Here is a 22,440-nt window from a genome sequence, read left to right as displayed (position 1 = left end):
CTGCCTGGATGCCGCCCTGTGCTCTGGGTGTCCCTGTTGGAGCAGGAAGGTTGGACTAGATGATCTCTAGAGGTCCCTTCCAACCTCAACCATTCTGTGATTCTGTGTAATAGGAGGCTGTAAAGGTAACCTAGTACCTTTCTAAGGACAGAAACCCTGCTTAGCAAAGTCTACTTCCCCAAGGTGCAATCTGCCGCTTCCTGAGGTGTCCTACAAAACCTGCATGCCTTCCCTACCATCACCATCTCAGGAAACACCACATAAAATAAATGCTTTATTAGATGGGTAGGAGATAACTGAGAATAGGTAACAGTGATCCTGCAGAGGATGGCCAGACCGAAGCCAGTTCCTCATTCAGATCCCATTTCAGGCCTGTCTTGCTAAGTCTCCCGATGGTAAATCCCATGTTTTCACTTGTATGAAGAGGTAGGGTGAGTCACGTGGACCACAAATGCGACTTTTACCAAAAGCAACTCTGTTCCCCTTAGCCCCTTGACATATAAGTGTTATCTTCCAAACAACTCTGGCCACCACAGACTAACACTCGGTACCACAGAGCCTCTGCTTGCATTGCCTTTAGCCTAGCTAAGAGTCTTTCATGAAAGAACTAGGAAATCCCAAAGTGGAGTAATTTTCACCTAGGCATCATACAGCACAGAACATAAACGCAATTACAGATACAGGGAGCAAAACAGGAGTCAAATAACAGAACTCAGATCTACAGGTGGTCTGTTCTGTCTTAAGCCCTTAAAATCCCCCTTTCATTTAGGAATACTCGGTTTCATAGCATCTTAAAGATGGATTGAAAATGGGCAATGGGAAGAGGAAAGGAACTAAACACACAACAGAGACACGACGACCTCAGAAACAGTACCTCAAAGCTAGTGACCATAAATTTTGGCACTCACCTTGCTTCAGGATCACCTGACGCTAGGCAAGGTCAGCCCTAGCCGTTATTTTGATGGATTGCAATCAAGGAAAACATGGGCATCCTAATAAAATGTGTTGACAATTGTGTAGAAAGCATGAATTGGTCCTGCAGGATGTTGAAATGAAAGCACTGTGCTCCCAGAATAGCTACACCTTTGAAAAATGCAGAGCTAAGTATCTGGCTGTGGAAAATTCTGCAGTGCTTTCATGACTGCCTTCTCTGAAGCACGTGCAACCTTTAACGCTGAGATTAAGGCAGGCAGGGCCACAGCTAGATGATCCACATGCAACCGTGTCTGTGATTCCTGGCCAGCATTGTAAACCAGGCACCTCTAAAAGATCTCTAAAAGGTGACTCAATGTGGTCTTTACAAGACACAGAGCACAGCAGTGCTGAAGCCAGAGAAGAAAACACCAAACCCAGAAATAGACATGAACTCCATGCCCTGAACATGGCCCATGATGGATATACATGAACACCTCTCTACGAACAGTGCAAGCAAACACCCGATATCCAACTGGAGAAGCAATTGATTCCATGTTGACAGAGGAAGAGCTGGAGCACAAAGACTAAGCGTCTTGACCAAGTCCAGAGGGTATCAGGGAGAGAAGCTGAGAGAAGCTGAACTCCAATTGCCCAAATCCTACCTTGAGCACCAGCCTGACCTCCCTTCCCTCCCTTCCTGCAGTGCCTGCAACTCCTCCAGGTGAGTACATCTCCAACCCAGAGGGGCAATGCCCATGGGCTGGGGCAAACCCATAGGGCAGAAAGATCTCTTCGTGTTTTTAAGAGGAGTTCACTTCTTCAGTAACTCCTTCTCCAGCAGACTGTTTCATCTGCATCGTGGGAGAGATTGGAAGGGGGAAAGAGGAAGAGAAAAATCATAAAACCAGCTTCTGAAACAGGGAATTACATTCTGAGCACACGCCAGCGAGGGCTCGATTTCAATAGCACCTGCAGGTTTTATCGGCACTTGCAAAGCTCCATCGGAGTTTTCCTCTGACAAGTTGCTTACTATAATAAAAACAACCTACCAATATCCCTCAACGAAGAGCAGTGTCAATATTGACCCTCCTTGTTAAAGCTTGATATTTGCTCCGTTGAAGCTTGCACCATACTTTGTTAGAGCGGATTAAGCATTTTTTGCTAAATAGCAGGCAACAGAAGGAGCAGCGCCTTGTGTGCTGGGAGTGTGATATTGTTTTATTTTATAAAGTAACAAGTAAATACCTTGGTTTCATTGCAGCATTTAAGGTGAGTACTGGCTGATAGCTAATGCTCAGCATCACTTTCTGGTCTTTTCCTTGAAATGCATAATATTTCCATCATCTGAAACCCAGGAAAGGGTTTACGTTGCTTTGGCGCTAGATGGAAATTTCCTCTCCCTTCCCCAACCCCAATCTCCTAGAAAGCAGGCTGGTTTAATGAACCATTTGCCTGGGAAGCAGACCCAAAATCTAATCCTAGCTGAGCTAACTCTGGCTGTAACCTCGGGCAATATCGTGTAGCCTCTGTTTCCTCCACCTGCACAGCAGGACAAGGCCCACAGATTGCAATGCAGCACATGGAGCTGCTCCGAGGTTTAATATTTCCCCTGCGCTTTGAAAAGAAAGCATTAAAAAAAAAAAAAAAAACACTAAACAAGAGTTGCATCGGCTCTGGGACCAGCAAGCAGCGTGTATTTGAGCCTGCTAAATCCTGCACCAAGCCCAGGCTCCCCTCCCCCAAGACAGTTGTCTTTTCTGGAACAAGTTTCAGATTAAGATCTGCTTGCAAACACGCAGACCCAACTCTGTGAAAAGCAAATGGACCAAGAGAAAGGCCCCACGCTGCTTTTCGGTGCTCAAAGTTTAGGCAAGTCTAGTAAAAAAATACAGAAAGTTTTAGATGAATGAATGAGCATCTCTGTCTAAAACAGATTTTAAGGCTGCTTGCCTTAAGGAGACACTTAAAAACCTTGCCTGCTTGCTACCAGTTTTAAGATCTTTTTAAAAAGCCATTTGGGGAGCATCCTAATGCTGCTGCAGGCTTCTGCCCGCCAGAAACCTTTTGGTTTGCACCCGAGATGGGCTCAGCGGGAAGGGGCACAGCTCCAGGAATGGGTGTTAATTTACCTGCTGCTTCAGCTCATCCAGATACACTCACGCCTTGCCTGTAAGGGATCCCGCAGAGAGCAAAGTTTGCAGCTTGCTGCCTTATCTGCACTTGCTGCAGTCAAAAATCCTTGACCTGAATGGAGGGTGAGGGGAATTAGCAGGTTTTAGTCCTTCTGAGAGAGAAACATGGCGTTGTGAGGGCTACCAGAAGGAATCCTCTGTTCCTTGGTACCACTATGACGTTTACTTCTCCTCTCCCTCTTTGGGGAGATGGGCACGTAACTGCTGGTTCCTCAGAGGGTCCAAGTGACAGGAGGTCCATAAAGGGCTTCAAAATGCTGTAGATCAGCCATGCCCCACTTCTTGATTTCAATTTGCAAGCAAAATTAAAGGGTATGCCCCAAAACGGGTGCCGAAAGCTCTTTGCTCCTTCCCCGCTCACACTTAAAGCACATCTGTAATTCTCCTGCCAAGCGATATCAGAACCTCAGGCCACACTTTTCTGCCCAGTTTAAACCAGTACCAGCTGCTGAAACCTGCAGTTTATCTCCTGTTCTCCAGCTGTTTTCTGTCTGCATGTGTGAGCATTTGTACCATGAAGGTTGGCGCTAACCCGGATGGTGCCCTCGATGCAGAACAGAACAGCATGCAGCCACACCAGCCCCCCAGGTCTTGTTCATTGGGCAACGCTGCCTGTGAGGGACACCCTGGTCACGCGAGTAAATGCACTGCAGTCCCAGTGCAAAACCCTGAAGGACTTGCTTAGGTTTTGGAAGGGAGTCAGAAGGGTGTAATGAGAGCTAAAGCATTTGCTAAACAAGTGCTTGAAGATCTCTTCTGGAACACAGCCTAATTCCTTAGGCCCTCCTTCCACCTTGCACTGCTCCACAAGCCACAAAACAAAAAACGCTGTTTCCCAGCCTAAGGGAACTCTAACTAGACACGAGCAAGAGGAACAAAGTGCTGTCCCTGTCCATATGGACTCACAGGGTCATTTTGCAGGGGAGAAATCACTAAACCATGGTTGGGCAAAGGCCCACAGAAGTTTTAACACCGTGATCCAAAAGTACTCATGTAAAGGATGAAGTCTGAACCCGTATCTCAAACTTATCTTCAAACTTATCTTCTCAAACTTATCTACCCGTATCTTCAAACTCATCTGTTTGAAAGTGGACTTTAGGGAAGGGTGAGGTCTGGACTAGACACTCTTGTTTTTAGTGTCCCGCAGCATCAGTCCAGCACTGTGCAGATCACCACGTGAATTATTCAGGTCTTCACACATATGTGCTCTTACAGGAAACACCATCGGGTCCTAAAAACTTCCAAGCACCCCAAAATTATGAAGGCAATGGGAGACATACTATGCACCACTGGGCATTTCCAGAGTAGAAAACAACATTTTGGATCCAACAGCAGAAGACCACCATCAGAAGACCATCGTTCTGCCCTAGATGACTACAGTACCATGAGGATTTTGCCACGCAGGACCCTCAGCACCCACCCAAGCCCTATAAAGACAGAAAGAACAGCCCGAAGGCCACCTTGCAAGACCTCTCCTACACATGTAGCTGCAAATCACAGGCAAAGCTCATTAGAAAAGGCCCTCCTGGCACAAAAGCCTTCAGCATTCTGAAGCACTGGTGATATGAGACTAAAGCTCCCTTCTCCTAATTCGGAGCTGCTGACAGATCATGGGAGCTCCGTTGTTGCCCCTGAAGTGCTAAATTACAGGCAAGATCCAACACAGCAGCTCAGGATCTAGGTGTTCCCAGCTGCTTGGCTCTTCCATCATAAGGAGATACGGAGGGAATGTCTTCCCCAAGGCTGCAGCCTACTATGAATCTTAGCTCTTCGCTGCTGCCATTTCCCTCTTTTAAAAACTAAAATGAAAATACATACAGAAAGATGGGATGTGTCAAAATAGTCTGCCTAAACATGGAGTGATTTACCAGACAGTCTGTTTGCCTGACTGTCAAAACCACCGGGGCTTTACACATGAAGCTATGTATGCAACTGAAGTTATTTGCAAACAGTGAGCTGTGTCCCTATACAGCTATTTGCACATGCAATTTTATAATACAAAATGACAGAGATTGTACACTGAATTGGAGTAATTGCCCTCTAATTTGGAGGGTAATTGCACGCACCAATTAAGCAACTGCATGTGCATTCTTGCATGTGTGATGACGAAAGTTGGGCCCTTTGTTGGAGCTTTTGTTTTCTTTTAGCTATTTATTTGTTTTAAAGAAACACCCACAGCAGCTCAGGGAGAAGGGGAAGCCCTAGGTTTTGATGAAGGGAGAAGGCAGATGATGGTGGGGACCATGCCCAAAGCACATCTTGCACATCAGGAAGGAGGAGGAGGAGGAAGCTGCTGCCCTTGTAGATCCCCCACTCCTTCTTCTCCCAGGCATTGGCCCAAAAGTTACATGCAGGATTGCAAAACTGAAGGAATGTCGTTGTTCATGGAGTTGTTGCTAGGATCATAAAGTCAAAGCTGAGCGAGACTTGCAACTGGGCGAGTTTGGGAAAGGTTGCTGTAGAGAGACCACCCAGCTGGAGCCGATGCTGAGCCCACAATTATAAGCATTTCTCCACTGCTTATTCCCCAAGTGGAGTGATTTCATTCCTAGTGTACTTAAATAATAGGTCTAAGTATGTTTTTAGGCAAAGCATCAATCTAGTGATGACAGGTGTGGTTAAGTACACGAATAAGGATTTAAAGATTTGGTGGTCATTTCTCCCACTGTTTCACCAAGCCTTGGCATGGCAGAGACCCTAAGTACTGGGGACAAACTATCTTTGAAGAGGATTTCTCAAGCCAGGACTTTGGGCCACCCTGTCATTTTGGGGACACTTGGAGATGTGTCCCTGCCAAAAGACATTGCTTAGATATGGACTTAACAAAAAGGAAGCTTTGGCCAGCTTGAGATCTTCAAGGGGATGGAGGAGATCTTCAAGAAGAGGGATGTTGGTCGAGCTGATTAAAAACCCTGGCCATCCAGTTCAAAAATATTGCTTTTCAGGTCAGTAAGATCAGAAAAATCTGCCCATTACAGCCCCAAGAACACCAGCCGTGTAATACCAAAGGAGGAGATTACCTTGAATTTTGTTTTCCCATCAATACATTTGGCATATCCCCTGATAAAAGAGCTTGACGTTTTCTAGTCAATCAATGGCCGTTAATCTGTTATCTCAGCATATATTGTCATGGTAACCTATAATGATGCCATTGACAACCAGTCTCAAAAGGATAGGAGGCTTTAAGTCATTTTCTTTTAAAATTAAAAAAGGAACTTTAATATTAAGAAATACATCCTCCCTGCTCACCAGGGATGACAACTTGGGACTTCTATATTCACATCATGACTCAGATTTTACAGCTTCCACGGACATCTGTGTAGCAATCCCCCCCCACTCTTAACATATATTTATATATATATTTTTTAAACTCCATCTTAAGTCAGTTAACGGTAACAAGAAAATTACTCAAAAGAATTAGATCTTTATTACAATCTCCACCCCCAGACTTCTAATAAAATCAGTTTAGTCAAACACAGGGAGCTGACTTTAAGAGTCGTTACTACCAGCTCAAGAAAAGGATGCCATAAAGTTTTAATTCTTCTGAATATCTTCCACGATATTTAAATTTGAATGAGGTTGGTAGAACAAGGAACCCGAGAAAGACATGGAGAGCTGCCACTTCTTAAAAGTCCAGAAAACTCGACTGATGCCTGTTTCTGAAAGACAGAGCCAAGTGAGATGACAGCATTATTTGATTTATTGATATACCAAGAGGTACCTCCACACACACGCACAAATACAGCCGACGAGATTAAACTCTTGGCCCAAAGGGTAGAGGCACTCAGGAGAAGGTTTAGTAAATCACTGCTCTGTCTAGGCAGACTGATCCAAGAAGGTTTAGCCAGGTCATGGGCTGGACTAGTTTGCAGCAAGACCGCAATGTTGCCAGTAGTTAATCAATCTCAGGAAGCAGGACTTGCTTTTTTTTTTTTTTTTTTTGGCTTTATTTTTTTTTTTTTTTTTTTTTAGGATTTTTTTTTTTTTTTTTTGCTTGAACTTGGGCAGTCATTTCTATATTTTATTTAAAGAAGAGATTATTTTAGTTAGCCATTAGAAAAATCCTATTTTGCATCATCTCCATTAAGGACAAAGCTAAAACATAATTAGATTTTTCTCATTGCAGCGCTAACTATATCTGTCTCCTCCCCAAAAAAGGTTTTAGCTCTTTAATAAAACCATCAAGGAGATCAATCAAAAGCATTTAATGCCGTGAAGCTTCTACAGTTCATGTTTAAATGCACTTTGGGTCACAAACGAGGCAATTTGGATAGCAAAGCTCAAACTGGATTAGTAATAACAGACAAAAAAAACACTCTTTTTATTTATTTTTATAGATGTAGATAACACACATACTCCTCCACTACATCCAAGAGGATAAAAACAAACCTGTGGCAGCTTCAATGAATATGCAATGACACATTTGAAGAAGGCAGCGCCATCGAGCTCCTGTCTGTGTACAACGGGGTGGAGGAGAACGTGTGAAGTGTGGTGGGCTCCAGACTGCATGTCTAGACCTCACAAGATCTCCAGCTGCTATTTATCACCATATTGCCATCCCAAAGGATGAAAACTCACACAGGATGTTTGCCACAATCCTAACAGGCAAATGCCAACCATTCCTCTATTGATCTTGCTCCTTAGGAGACACCTTGTGACTACGTGGGTACCACTAAACCAAGAAGTTGCCTTGTTTCCATAAAGATTCCCCCGGCAAGGGACTATCATTTTTCAAATAAGCGTATTTTATTGCCAAAACACCTTTTTCTTATCATAGTGATGATGGGAAAAAAAAAGCCATTTGGACACTTTCCTCAAATTTAAAATACACATTTATAACAGTATTAAGCAAACCATTTATTTGACTTAGCAACTACTGCTCTGCGGCATGAAAAAAGGCCCTCCTGGGCTAAGCACTGTGCAAATAAGCTACCAAGAAGACTGCCTCAACCCCCTCTAACTTTGCAATGCAAGTGAATGAAAATATTAGAGCTTAATGACAAGATTTATTTAAGATATTTCCAACTGCACTTCTGAAAAATCACAGAGAGGGCAGATTTTCATCAGGCACCTCAAATCACTAAGTAAAATATGCAGAAAATTCTGAAATGACATTTAAAACATAATCATTTGTTCTCTCCCATTCTCCTTGTTAGTCAGCATGAGGTCTCCAAAGACCACGAGAGCAGGAAGTAAAATCATGTATATTCATATGAGGGAGGTGAAAAAAAATATATATCATTTTTTAGAGGTTTCAGCACAAGCCTGTGAAGGAAATGTAATTCTAGGCAAAAAGATGAGTATACATGAGCATCTCCTCATGGAGAGAGGTACATAGCAGTGATAACCACTTGCTGGTACCTTTCCCAGCCCTTCTGCATGTAACTACTACAATCACAACCCTTCCCTCATCCCCCACATTGCTGCCACCATCAGTCAAGCCCTTCTGGAGTTTCTTACTCCTAAGGTCTTCTCCAGGGAGAGCCTAACATTGTGTCTAGTCCACCTTTACACCTGCGTGCATCTCATGATGGAGAATGAAGTTCTTAGCAAGCCAGGAAAGCTTTGGTGTCCAAACAGCAGCCCTGTGATTCATAATCTATACGTGGTCCTCTGAGATTTATCAGCAGGGACATTTCACATATGCTTTAAAATGTGCTGAGTCTACTAACATTGGGCCCCAAGTGCTTTTCTATTGATTTTGCTTGACATTTCCAAATACCACAATTCCAAATTTAATTCACTGGTAATTGGAAAAAACTGTAATGCATGTAAATGGACAAGAAGATGTTGGAAGTCCAAAAAGTCAGGCATCAGGAAAGTGTGCCCCCAAGAACTAAATGATGTTTGTTTGTCTTCTTATCACCCCTTTCCACCAGAATAATCTAAGCTCAGAGTTGGGCAGTTTTCATGGCAGGACACAAGAAAAGTAAGGAAAATAAAAGAGCACAATATCTCTAAATTGGACAGTGAACAAAATAGTGAACAAAACACTGTTTTAACTTCAAGCACAGGAAAATCCAAATATATCAGGGATGACTCTCTTTATCAGATTATTGACTCAGTACATTACATGAGCAAGGGGGAAACTCATGGAAAAAAAATGTTTTTCAAGTGTTGACTAGAAGAAGAGTCTTTCTATTCACAGATCAAGTTTCTAAGAGTACCTCTCTACTGTTTTGCAGTCATGCAGGTATTCAGCTTTTTATCGAAGGGTAGAGAACTGCACAGAAAAAAAAAATCCTCCCCTTTCCAGTACGCAAATACAAACCTCTATTTCAATTAGATGATCAACGTTTGGGGGTTGGACTAGATGATCTCTAAAGGTCCCTTCCCACCTTAAGGATTCTACGATTTATCACCCAGTCTCAACCAGGACCTCCACTACATTGCTCCATCAGAGGAGCAATCTTCCACTTCAGGGCTTAATGCAGGAGGAAATGCTGGAGGATAACATGGGAGATGCTTGCCTAGATTCAGGTCATTGCTACCAAAATCAATATTATTGTCATCATATGCCATGCACTTCACCAAGCCCTGCAGTGAGGATGCCTGGTGGTAGAAAGGCTGTGCAAAGGTAAAGCAGAGCTCATGGTTGACATTCTTGGCAGTGAAAACCAGGGAAAACACAGATGACCACGAGATACAGGGAGCTTCAGATGACACAGAGGTTCTGTTTGGTCCTATGCCTTGTTCTTGCCTTTTCAGGCAACCCACTCTGCTCCTTGTGCTTCTTCCCCCCATAAGGTTTGGTCACTTGAAAAACCTATCTAGTTTTGAAAAGTCTTTAAGTCATACTTGGCCATCAGGGGCCTCTTCACAGAAGCGTTGCTCATTAGCATTTAAATTAGTACTGGGACACTCCAATGACTTCCTATGCTCATCTGCAGAGTTTTAGGTGACAAGCAGAACAAATACTTCAGTGCTTCCCCTCCCAATGCTCAGTTTTCAGGTTACTAGTCTCCCAGGATTCACATATGGTCTCTCGTGGTTTGCCAGCATGAAGCACAACACAAACCTTTGCTGTTGGTCGAGAACTCAGCCTGAGTTCAGCTTGCCTAGATCATCAGCAGCCTTTTCTCCTTTTGACAAACCCATCCAGGCTGCAAAGTTCTACCTTCCTTATCTGTGGCTCTTATGTGAACACTCAGATACTATGGAAGTCATTATCCTGGCTGGCAACCAGAGGTCCCCTGTGCCCAGTGCCCCTCAAGGTGGCTTCTTTTCAGAGACAGCAAACTAAGCCACTAATTCTGTCTTTTCAGAGACAGCAAACTATGCCACTAATATCCCCACACTGGAGCAAAGCTCACAGCTCCCTGTGGCCTGCCACAAGTTTGGGGTTCAGCATCAGCCTGTTTTGAAGGGTGATTACCCCAGGTGGGGCTAATATGTTCTCCTTTAATATGAAATGCATTATGAGAAAATTCCTATATTTCTGTATATTCAAGATAGCAAAATGCACCAGTTTGAGCTTCTGGTCAACCCTGCATTTCCCAGTACACCAGTGATCACTGTCTCTGACACCAGGGTGCATCAGCATGCTACAAAACCAGCAATCCCCAGTGCAATTTATCAACAGTTTTGCACTGGTGAAGGACGGGTGTACAGTTTTCCATTCCCCAGTGAGTGTCTCCTCAGCCCGGCCCACAGCAGCAAGAAGCAGACACCTTGTGCACTACATCCTAGAACCTCAAATAATTCATGCTGCCACAAAGGGACAGAAGGCCTCAAAATACCAACTTCCTAAAGCCTCTTTCTCAGTGTTGGCTGGTATTTCAGGAGTTAAGCTTCAGGCAAGGAACAAGAAAGAGGCTGAAGCTCACGCTGAAGAGAAGGCAGGCAGGCAGAAAAGCAACTCTCCAGCCTTTGCTATCACACACTAGCCTTAAGCCCTCCAAAAGGAAGTAGAGACATTCCTAAAATTCCTCAGGGCAGAGAAGTAAGTTGTCAGGCGAATCAGAAAGCAACTTCTCCAGCCTTTCTATTCCCGATCGCAAATCCCACACGAGCAATTGCAAAAGCCTCTTTTACAACGGAGTTTTCTCCCAGGTGGTCACGGCACATCTAGAACTTGCCTGGTGTTTACAGAAAAGTACCTTTCTCCTTTGGGGCTATTAAAAAAAGCTGCAGTTGAATGACCTGAGGAAGGAATGTAGCACAATCCAATACCATCATGCAATTTCCAGTGATTGTTTCTGTTACAATAATGAAAGGCACGGAAAATACGACTGGATAACTATGGTGATTCTCTAAAGACAAATTATAAAAAGATGGTGAAGAGATATTACGTAAAGAGAGAAAAAAAAAAGAAAGAAGAAAGAAGAAAGTGACCTTTCATCTTGATTGCATGCATCGGCCAGAATATGAATTTCACTTTGAAATAAAAATGTATCTGAGCAGGGAGGTCCCGGAGAGCTGAACCTCTGTCTGTCACAGAGGTGGCAAGCAATGAAATGATTCTGTGCTCTTGGACTGTCCTGCTCCTTCCCAGCTGTTCTTCAGTGTTCTCAAACCACACGGCAAAATTAAACAACATGCACCACGATGCACACGCAATATGGAGTGAGAACTTTTTACCATCTATCTCCAGACCTTCTGGATGACACAAGCTCAGCAGCTTCACCTCTGGAAATTGGTAGCATCCCCTTCCAGTTGAGCTTTCTGTAAAGATGCCCGTTCCTATGGTGACTTGGCTCCAGTATTTCATAAAACAACATGAAGGAATATTTTAAAGATCTTGCACTATATTCCTAGGTGACTTACTAGCAACAGAAAGGTATGAAGCACAAGTGTCCACCACTGATGCTATTGCTACACATCCAGAAGCAGATGTGTGACGGCCAGGAGCTGAAGATCTCCTTGTCTGGGCACTTTTAGGGACACATTACCACAAGTGATGAAGAAAGCTGGGTCTCTGAAACATGTATAATCAACTGTGACAATCATAAGTGCCATAGTGATGGGAGAAGATTTCATCCCTGGGATTTGCGATCCACATCATGTTCAACACTACAAGCCATTCGCGGACCCCAAGTATGAAGAGCTGCTTGGCACCAGTGGGTAAATGGGCATTGTCCTGGATCATGTTTTTGCCTAATTCTTAACCTCTGTTAATCTGAGTGCTGTGGGGACAGAGCACTTCTGACATCAGTCAACAGACCACACCTCAGCAGAACAAACCATTTCAAAACATGGAGGTATGTTACATTTCATCCTCTTTCACCCATCCAAATTTCAGTCAGAGGGCAGCCAAGGATCAAGTAGTTCTTGTTAAACTACCTTGCCAAAAAACCTTAAAAACACTCCTCTGTAACCCACAACACCTTTGTTTTAAGCTGAAATAATTTCCTTTCTCCTTTAGCAGGACAAAATTGTCTTTTGCTCATCTCCACATGCACACATTGTAAGATGACAGAGATGTCTGCAGGAACGTAGACGCAGAGATCTGCCAACTAGGCACTGAGCAGCAAACTTCAGTCCTGAGCACATCTTCCCACCGCTTCTCCAAGCTCAGATACACCCCTACATACACAGGCACAAACTACTCCCACCTTTTCAATAAAGAGGTGCAGTACGAAACATAAGAGGTAGAATAAGTCCTGTTAATCAGCAGGAATAGAAATAGAAAACACATCATCAATGACTTTTTCTCTCAATAACCACCAATGCTTTTCTCTCAATAACAGTAATAATAAAAAAAAAAAAATCCAAAGCCAAGTGGAAAGTTTCACTCCAAGAGCAGTCAGTTGTTCAACATGCAGTAAATTAATCCCTAGGTTTGAACACATGGGTCTACATGCTCTTCAGCCAATTTCTGTGAACTTTGGTAGCACGTTGCAGCTATCTGGAAAAAACAAACAAAGCTTTTGATAATTTTTCAGAGTGCAGGACCATCCACCTGCTTCCAGTGCTTTCACCTAGGCAGGGAGGTTAACCCACTTGTTACACATAAGGGGACTCAGCATTATGGGCAGCACAGCAGCAGCAAGGACAGAACACACTCTTCACCTTTATAGCATCTTCCTTTCTAAGGTCAGAGCAAAGATGAGATGGCAGGAAAATTTCTTGTCCCCAAATTTCTTTTTTTTCCCCCACAGATATTCCCCTTCGGTAGCACATCACCGTTCAAAACTTTCCAGTTAAGTACTCTCATACAAGATTTTCTTTCTGTAATAATCTCAGAAAAACATAATTATTACTTTCTAGGTATTCTAGGGGCTTCTATGAGCACTAAGACCCATGTTCTCCTTCTTAATGCTTAATTAAAAGCAGAAAACAGTGTTTTTGACCTACTCCATACAACATCAGTAACAAGTAAGTTACAAGTAAGAATCTCTTCCAGCAGATGGGCTGACACATTTGTGCTCAAAAAGACTCTTAATTCAGACTCTGCCTTAATCCACACAACATGAGATTCAGGCTTAGGTTTGTCAATCTACTGCATTCATTATTCACCCAAATATTTCCTTGGTCCTGGGCCTCATCCTCAAACATTCCCACCCTTCTGGGTAACAATATCCACAAAGAAAGTTTTTCCACATTCACCCAACACATCTCACGTACCATGGAATAAATGTTTTTAAGTCAATATTGCTGGAGACCAAAGACTTAGCCTACCTCAAAGCCTGTTTTGTAAAGGTGAAATAAAGGATGTAGTAACAACTGAAGCAGGTGGGATTCAAGTTTAAAACAGACAGAGTGGTTCTTCAGGTAAGAGGTAGTCCATGTGGGAAACTCCTTCCCATGTGAATACTCAATATGCACACGAATTCAAGAGGGAATTAGAGAGACTCATGGAAAAGTGAGGGTTTCTCCATAAAGAGAGCAAACTGGGGGCTCTTGAGGTCATGGAGCTGAAAACAGCAACACTCACAGGAAGCTCTAAGGGGAAGCATCACATGTGCTTGTTGTTCTGACATTCCCCCCCAGGTACCTTTTGGCCCTGAATGGGGACAGGTCACCGGGCTAGGGGGGACTTTTGTCCCGGCCCATTATGGCCATTCTACATTTCCTATACTACATTTCCTTGAACTGCAAACCTTCCTTTTATGGTATTTTACATTTTACAAAACCCCCAAAATACAGATAAAACAGATACTGACTTCTGTGACTCCAGTCTTGATTGCCATTTGACCTCTGCAGGCATACAGCATTTCTTTTGCAGTTTGCACTTGAGGAACCCAATCTCTTTGAACAACTGCCCCAAGTCCATAAGTGCCACTTGGAGCCAACAGTTGTTGGCAGAAGGACGTGCTGACTGCTTGGGCTCCCTCGCAGCCCTGTGCTCGTGCCAGGGCATGTTGGAGCCCATCCATGATCTCCACACCAAAGCCCTAGTTGGACAGCTTTTGCCCAAGTGTTCAACTGGTCCCTGGCATTTTCCATCTTCACTTTTTAATGTTTTATTAAGCAAGGATGCCCCTGCCACATTAACAGGAAAGCACACAGTAGTAATTATTCATTAACAACACATCATAAGCAACCTTTACACAGAATGAGCTGTCCATGCTTGCTCTGGTGTATTCTGAAAGAAGAGTTTCAAAGGGAGGTAAGGATTTTCATGTAGGGCAACCAGCCTATGGTATCTTCAAAAAGTGCATGATTCTTGAGGGGAAATTCTTTTGTTTAAAAAAAAAAAAAAAAAAAAAAAAAGATTTAAGGTATCTCAGAATAAACATCCACAAATCACTACAGTTTTGAAAACCTAAGCCAGAGACAAAAAGTCCCCATAACACTCAGTCCAAGCAGGTGCCTACAATCCTCTTTGATCTTGCCAAATCAAGAAATTAATATGTTGTCTTTCTTGCCATAAAAAGGGCATTTCTGCCTTGGGATAACTAAAGGAGATTAGCTGCCCTACTGTGAAATCTAAACGATACTGGTGCTTCGGCTGGAAAGCAGTTACATGAATTGCAGCAAAAGTGATGGCAGACTTGCAACGTGTTCAGCAAAAACCTGCTTACAACAGGTTTTCCAGTGGGTAACAACCACGCATTAGTTATGCTGATGTAAGCCATGTGTCTCTAAGGTAATGAAAAATCTATGCCCATCCCTCTGCCACCGTATTTCTTTCTTTGAAGGAAATAATCAGGCTGCTTTACAGTCAGAAGGGGATTGTTCCCCCAGTTACAGCACCCTACAAAAACGTGACCAAATGGAGCCAAGAGGAAGACCCTTCAGCACATGCAAGAAGTCCAGGCACCAGAGAGTCATCCTCAAAGTAAAATTAATAGATGGGCATTCCTTATAACATTGCACAATTACACTTTCCAAAGCAGAGTGCAAGGAAGTTGCTTTTCCGACGGCAGACAGCAACATTTTGCAAGGATTGCTGACTCAAGCCTCTGATCTGGCTGTTCAGCTGATGCCTGGAAAGCAGCCCGAGAGCTGTTTATTCTTTAGACAAAGTCCAGCTAAAAATGCATCCGGGCTTAAACAATTTGTGTAACAGTGACCTCAAAACCGCCAATACAATATTGCATTACACAAGCGTTTCCCAACAGCGGAAAGCATCATCCAGGCTGGGCTTTCCCAGCTGATCCTCAGCTATCTCCTTTTGCTACAAACCATCATAGGCTCCTGACACGGCTTTTTCCTCTCACTGCTCCTCTTGGAAGCGATCCTGTCCTTTTCCAGAGCCGTTTATATTTCAGAAGGGAGGCAGCAGGATCACTTGATGCATCAGTGCATCCCGAACCTTACATGTTACCTAAGCAGCAAAAGCTTAACCTGAAGCACCATAAAAGGGTGGTAGATCACTGGGGTGCACTGACACCTTGCTATAGGTGCGACAACCTCATGCAACAGCCAGTGCATCAGGATGGCTTTGCTCAGACCGCGGGTGCTTTCTTTGGTGGGACAGCAGGATTTCATAGCTGTATTTTGGATTTGCGAGCTGTCCCAAGTAACTCAACCCTTTTTATTTCCCTCCTACACAGACCAAGACCTAGGCAGATGTATATCTATTATTTCTAATACCACAAAAAAAGCACATGAATATGAGCAGAGCCCTGACATAAGATACTATCTTTAACCCTGCTCGCTTACTGGAAGCGACCGCGCTCCCGCCATCTCCATCCCTTTGAGCCCAGCACGGAGCTCCTGGCACAAGGACACGGGCAGACATGAGGAGCCTTCCGTGTGCTTGCAAAGTGACCCAAAATAGGGCCCTGGCAGCCACGAGCAGGCGGCACAGCCCCAGGACAAGCTGCCCTCCAACACGCAGCACACTCGTGCGGCGAGTTTCTCTTGCAAGAGCGTCGCAACACCAATATATAAAATAAAATAGATGTATACTTTTTTTTTTAAGCAAGGATATCAAAGGGCGCAGGATGCAGCGCAGCGAGTCGTGAAAACAACAGCTTTGGCTGCACGCACGCCCGCGTAGGGCACTCTGCAGCTCTTCCTATAATTAGTCCTGCGAAACGCTGCAGGGCAAAGTAGCAAATTCAGAGAGGTTCCACTTCCCAATTATTCACATATTTCCAAATCAAATGGTTGTCTGTCAGAGAGCGACGTGCCATGGCCCCAGGATATCAGAATGCAAGCCGAAAAAGTCTCTCCAGGAACAAGATTTGCTTTCATTACATTTATATCACCTAATTCATTTTCAGATTATATATAATTAGTCTCTCTCGCCATTCCTTCTCCCTTGGCTCTCCTTTCCCCATTCGATATTCTCTCCCAAGCAATTTCCAAGCTTGCCAAGGGGCCATCTTTTAAGACAGTAGTCTCTTGCCTTTCAAAGAAAATAGAATTCCCTATTTGAAAAAATAAAAAAAAAAATCCATTTTCTTTTGAATTAGCCAATCTTTAGGACACACAATAGCACCAACCTGCTTCCACACAATTTATTTTTTAAAAAGTAATAATACTTTGAGTAATTTATCTTTGCTATTGTCCTTAGGCTACCCTGATCCAGGCAGGATTGAAATGATTCCCTGCTTTTGAGGCCTGCACATTGGAAAAACTAAGAGCAGTGGAGAGCTACTCAAGTGGCCCATGTAGGAAGGGAATTCTCTGAATTTTTAAGGGCAGGTTGCATTCATTTCTAATCTTTTTAGATGATACCGGGGCTAGGATGATTGGCAAGGATTTCTATTAGATGCAAAACAGCATGGTACCAAATACATGGAAGAGCCATGGTTTAAGTTGGTTCTGGGGACACGAAGATGTTATTCTCAAGGCCAGAACATAGAAACCCCATGTGTATGGCAACCACTGGGGATTAATTGATTCTCCCCTTGGCTCTTTCTTTTTTTTTTTTTTTTTTTCCCAATTCTTGCTTTTCCAACAAGTTTTCATTGCAGAACTGAGTTAGCATTGCAAGTTGAAGCCAGACCTACTCACATGTTGGGATGTGGATCACAGACATGATTCATTTCCTGCAGGAAAGTATTCCTGGGAGTAGGAGCAGGGCACCCACTGCCCACTCATCCCGGCTACCCACCAGATTTTGCTGAGATTAAATGCACTGTTCACCTATGCTAAGGAGGTATCATGGGAGTGACCACCCTCAGCATCCCAGAAAACCTTCCTTAAAGTATTGAGGGAGGTTGCTTTTTATTCATTCAATTATTTTTAAGCACTAAAGCAAGAAAACAAACTTTTAGAGCTTCGTGCAATTTACAGAAGCAATTTCTATTAAATAAAAAAGTGAAATTCCAGCTAATTCCTGCAGTCCCCATGGCCACGGATAGCCCTTGAGATCACAGGAGCAGGTGCTTGGCTTGATGCTCCTCAGCAGCCGCGCGTGGATCCTCTCCACACAGCTCAAGAAAACCTCTGTAGCTCTTAACTCAGATAACCCATGTCCCTTAAGCAGGCCGAGGTGATGCCACGTGCTCGTGTTGTCACCAGATAAACCAGGTAAGGTCAAATGCAATGCGAGGAGCCGGCTGGGCTGGGCTAAAATAGGGAGCAAGCACAAGCGAGCGGGACTGTCTGGGTGTATAAATAGGCAGAGTGGAAAAGCATCCCCATCCCTGCATGCAGTGCAACCCTGAGCACGAGAGAAAAAGCAGGGAAAAAAGGGGGGTGGAAAAACACCTTGGAGCAAGTCTCACTCTTAAAAATCATGCCACACCACTTGCAATCGCTTTAGGGTGCGTCTACCCCTGGAGACAGTCTATGCTGGCCCACTCACTTCAGAACACCCAAACCTGAGCACGCTCCCCTTGGAATAATCCCATTTTGTCCAATTTAGCCTTGTCCGTCTTGGACAAATCGCAGCAAAATTAAGAGATTAAAAATTAATCGCAACGCCAGGTTAGGGATATCTGTGCAAACCCAGGCACTTTAGCTACTTCACTTTAAATCTGCATGGTGTTCTTGTTTAAATAGCAAGTCTGGTGAAGTTTTCAGAAGCCACAGCACTGCTGAAGCGGGAAGTTAGAAGATTTCTGCAAATCACTCCTTTATTGGGAAAGCTATTAACTCTTCATACTGGGGGGCAAACAAGGGCTACATTAAGCTAGAGCATTGCAGCAGTGGTCCAAAGAGGTGGGTCATTTATATCCCACCCAGGGCAGCAACATCTCTTAAGGACTTGTCCCCACGGAAGCATCAGGGCAAGGGATGCTGTTTTCTTCCTCTCCTGCACACAGGTCACTGAGGATCCTCCTCCTGTCACCATGATTGGGTGATGGAGAGGGGAGAGAGCACAGAAAAATAGGAAACTGGAGGGGTTTTGAGCTTTTTTGCTTGTGCCTCACACCACTGCACTGCAAGACACTGCGACAGGCTATTTGGGTCATGAGGTTTGAGTGTGCAAGGACTGTCTCACAAGTGAAGACCGAACTAAAGCCGCATTATATCATGGTCTTTGACTTCTAGCAATTGTCACTGTGCAAATTAAAAGTATCCAGGAATCCTATCTCATGCATAAAAAAAAAAAATCTTTGTTCCAAAGAGCAGCAAGCAGCAAGATCAAGGTACATATATACGGCCCTAAAGGACTGAGGCATTCCACAAGGGATTTTCCAAGTGCCTTAGCCCAGATTTCCCTTTGCTTTTAAAAGCAGGAGCAAGTCAATAGCAACCACTTTGGGGAAATCCCACCTTGCAAACTACCCACATCAGGGATGGCAAGAACTGCACATGCCACAGCAGTACCAGAAATAAAGCAGCTCTTTCTTACGTACTTCAATGCAAGCTGCCCATCTCCGGATTCCTCTTTCCATCTCCCTTCTACTCATAAATGACAACTTCTGCACAGCTCTTCTTGGAAGCTTAGAAGCCTGTAGTGCTAGAATAGTACGAGACCCTAAACAGATGTTTTTCAACTCAAACACCAGCATGGATATTACATATTGCTGCAATTGAGTTTCCCAACCCATTCTTTGCCTCAGCAGCAACAGTCCCTGATGCATCACAGAAATTCCCACAGGATTTGCAATTGATATACTCAGTATCACCTTGCTCTTTGGCCAACCGTGTCATTTCCAGCCCTACTGCATGCTAAGCAATCTCAGAAGCTCAAGCAGACAGTTATCTTGGAGCAGATTTTAAGTACCCAGTAGAAAAAAGACAGGCAGGAATCAGAAGATAAAGTTCTGCCCATACTATGTAGAAGGCTAAATTAGCACCTTGCAGCCCTTTTCAACAACCTTAGGATACTACTACTGGTTGACCAGCTTTGTCATCTGACCCATGACTTCCCTAAAAGATTAATATGGGGCTAAGTATCAAATACAACTTCCCAAGTACACAAAAACATCATAAATCCTGCTCAAGATCATTTCTCTCTCTCTCTCTCTCTCTCTCTCCATTTGACCAGGAGATGGAGCAAGCTTGACTAGTTGCAGTTTAGCCCTCCGTTTTAAAACGTACTTATCACAAAGAAAGAGGAGAATACTCATGCTGCGCTCCAAAATGAAACATTTTTGAGAGGAAAGCACACAGCTTAGGTGGAAACTTGCTTCACTTAATCATGAAGCATTTCTCCCAGCTGGCCTTGTAAAATGTCATGGTTAATCCAGTCCCATCGCTCCTCTTTGCAAGTGGACATTTTCTGATAATGAATCAGGTACGAACTAGTAATTCCATCCCAACAAGGGTGAATTATGAGGGGTGCTGTGTCAAAGGCAGCTCTTGCAGCACAGACGGATTTCTTCTGGTGCATCACCCATGGTCAGAAAGAGATTTAAAAACAGCTTCAGAAGCAGCCTTCTCTGCCCAGATCTCTGAAAGCTGCCGAAATAGCTGCTCTAAATGTGTGGGATGCATAAAAAGCAGTAGCTGAACACCCCTAGACTGCATTTTCCTTATGACCACTCTTCTATCTTCTTTGTAAGGGAATGTTTGCTCCCTGGAGAGGGATGGACAATTTGAAGAAAGAAAGAGCAAATAATTCCACCCAAATGTAAGTGGGAAAAAGGACATGCATGGTAGATCTTCCATCTGGGCATTTTGCAGGATTCCTTGCCTGTTATAAGGCAAACAAAGACCCCAACCTCTTTTCACACGTTGCTCCTGCAGCCAGAGGGATTTGGAGCGACGGCCTCACGTGGCCCCAGGACCAGACCTGAAGCTGCCTCTACCTGCCCCCTTCAGCAAATCGGATCCGACACGTGCATGCAAGCAAGGAAAAGCGCAGAGGAGAGGGGAGAGGAGATGAACAGAAGGGACAGAGACAGTACAAGCAAGGTTTTCTCCAACTCAAAGCAAACCCCTCCACTGTCCTCAGAGACGAGTAGGTGCTCTGCATCCTCTGAAGAAGATGAGTTTCAGAAGGTGGAAGAGATACAGTCCTGGAGAAAGAGACACTGTCCTTGAAATGGCAGATGCAACAAGTCTGTCTATGGGACAAAACCTAAGTTAAAAGATACCTTCAGAGCAGTAATGTGCATATTTCCACACAACAACATAACGACATTTCCTTGTTGGGACATATATAAGCCAAGAATGTTGTGTCCATAACTCTCACAGAAGACAGAGATTTTCACGTCAGTTTAAATGGTCAGAGGGTGGTACAGGATTTCTCCCCAAAGCAAGGATCTGCCAGCTTTCTAGCTGCCTATAATAGATGCAATATCTCTGCTCCAAAGGCAAACTTGGCTTTATCTCTTTCCTAAAAAATACCTTTTTTGTTAACGTTAAAACACTAGTGACCACAAGCAACCACTCTCTATTTCAATAATTGCAATGTACTTAAATTCAGAGTCACTGCCAGAACAAAAGCTGTTGGTAACCTAGCATTAAAAGCAGCAGCAAGGCTCTCCTTGCACAATGAAAAAGGGATAAATCACTAGCACACACAAATTTTAACAAGGATGTCCCTCACCTTCCACATTTATCGTATTTTTCTGCTGAAACAGCATCCAGGTGGCACGTACCATTGCAAGCCATGTCTCATATTCCCCAATCCATGCCTGGACGCTGCAAGATTTCACTCCCTGCTTCTAACACAGACAGGCTGCTGCATTTGCTGCTAACAGCTGCGACAGGACGGCACGTAGATACAGACCATGAACACAGGGGATATTCCAGCAACATAAATTGCAGATCCTAAAGGCTCCCACTGATTTTCCCTTCGATAACAACTTTCCTCTTTTTTTTTTTTTTTTTTAATAAATGAGACGGTGCCACTATAAAGCATCAGCTCTCATCACACCCTATTTGGGTGCTCACCCACAGCCTCAATATATTAATCAGTTCAGGCCAGCAGCAGCCGTGGGGGGCATTAATGCAAAGGCAGCTCATATCCATAAGAGGGGAAGGCTGAGCCCGGGGAGCGGCAGCGCATCTGCTCCCGCTGTCCCCGTACGGGCACAAAGGCGAGAAAAGGCAGCCTGCAGAAGCACTGACCCTCGGCCCATTCAGCCGGTGCCCCTGATCAATTCAGGCAAGTTTGCTTTTCCTTTTCAAGTGAAAAGGCCAGGAGAATACTTGGGGAAAGCAAAAGATCCCTTGGGAAAAAGAGGAAAAAAAAAAAAAAAAAAAAAAAGGAAAGAAAAAAAAATCATTTTGGTTGCAGGAGGCTTCCAGCCATCAAAAAGCATAAACTTTGTTTAAAGGATTTACAGCAAACTGGTGTGCTGGGGATTTTTTCGGAGTGAAGCAAATGCAGTTTTTAATCAAGCCTTACATAGAGTCGCCGTCGTAAGGAGATTTACGACGCTAATGTGCTGAAGCATAAACCGATACAGTGACAAACTCCCTTTGCTCCTTAAATGTGCTAATGAGGTTCATCCTTTCTCTCCAGCTTTGTGTTTCGGGGGTTTCTGCAATGAGTTCAGGTGTTTGGCTGGCTGAGTGCCTTCAGCCTCCTCATCTGCGCCTCGGCATTGAGCCTCAGCTGGGACTTGGGATGGTGGCAACGCAAAAAGGA

General features: G+C 44.0%; 1 protein-coding gene across 1 annotated transcript in view; it reads right to left on the bottom strand.

Annotated features, from left to right (window-relative positions):
• Window positions 1–22,440, bottom strand: part of ACVR2B (activin A receptor type 2B) — an 89,994-nt gene that overhangs the window by 23,146 nt on the left and 44,408 nt on the right. The window lies entirely within an intron of this gene.

Source organism: Nothoprocta perdicaria, unplaced genomic scaffold, assembly GCF_003342845.1.
Source record: "Nothoprocta perdicaria isolate Ctin4 unplaced genomic scaffold, notPer1 scaffold_80, whole genome shotgun sequence".
Classification (NCBI taxonomy): Eukaryota; Metazoa; Chordata; class Aves; order Tinamiformes; family Tinamidae; genus Nothoprocta; species Nothoprocta perdicaria.
Note: the sequence above shows the minus strand (reverse complement) of the source record. Positions and strands in the feature narration are given on the sequence as shown.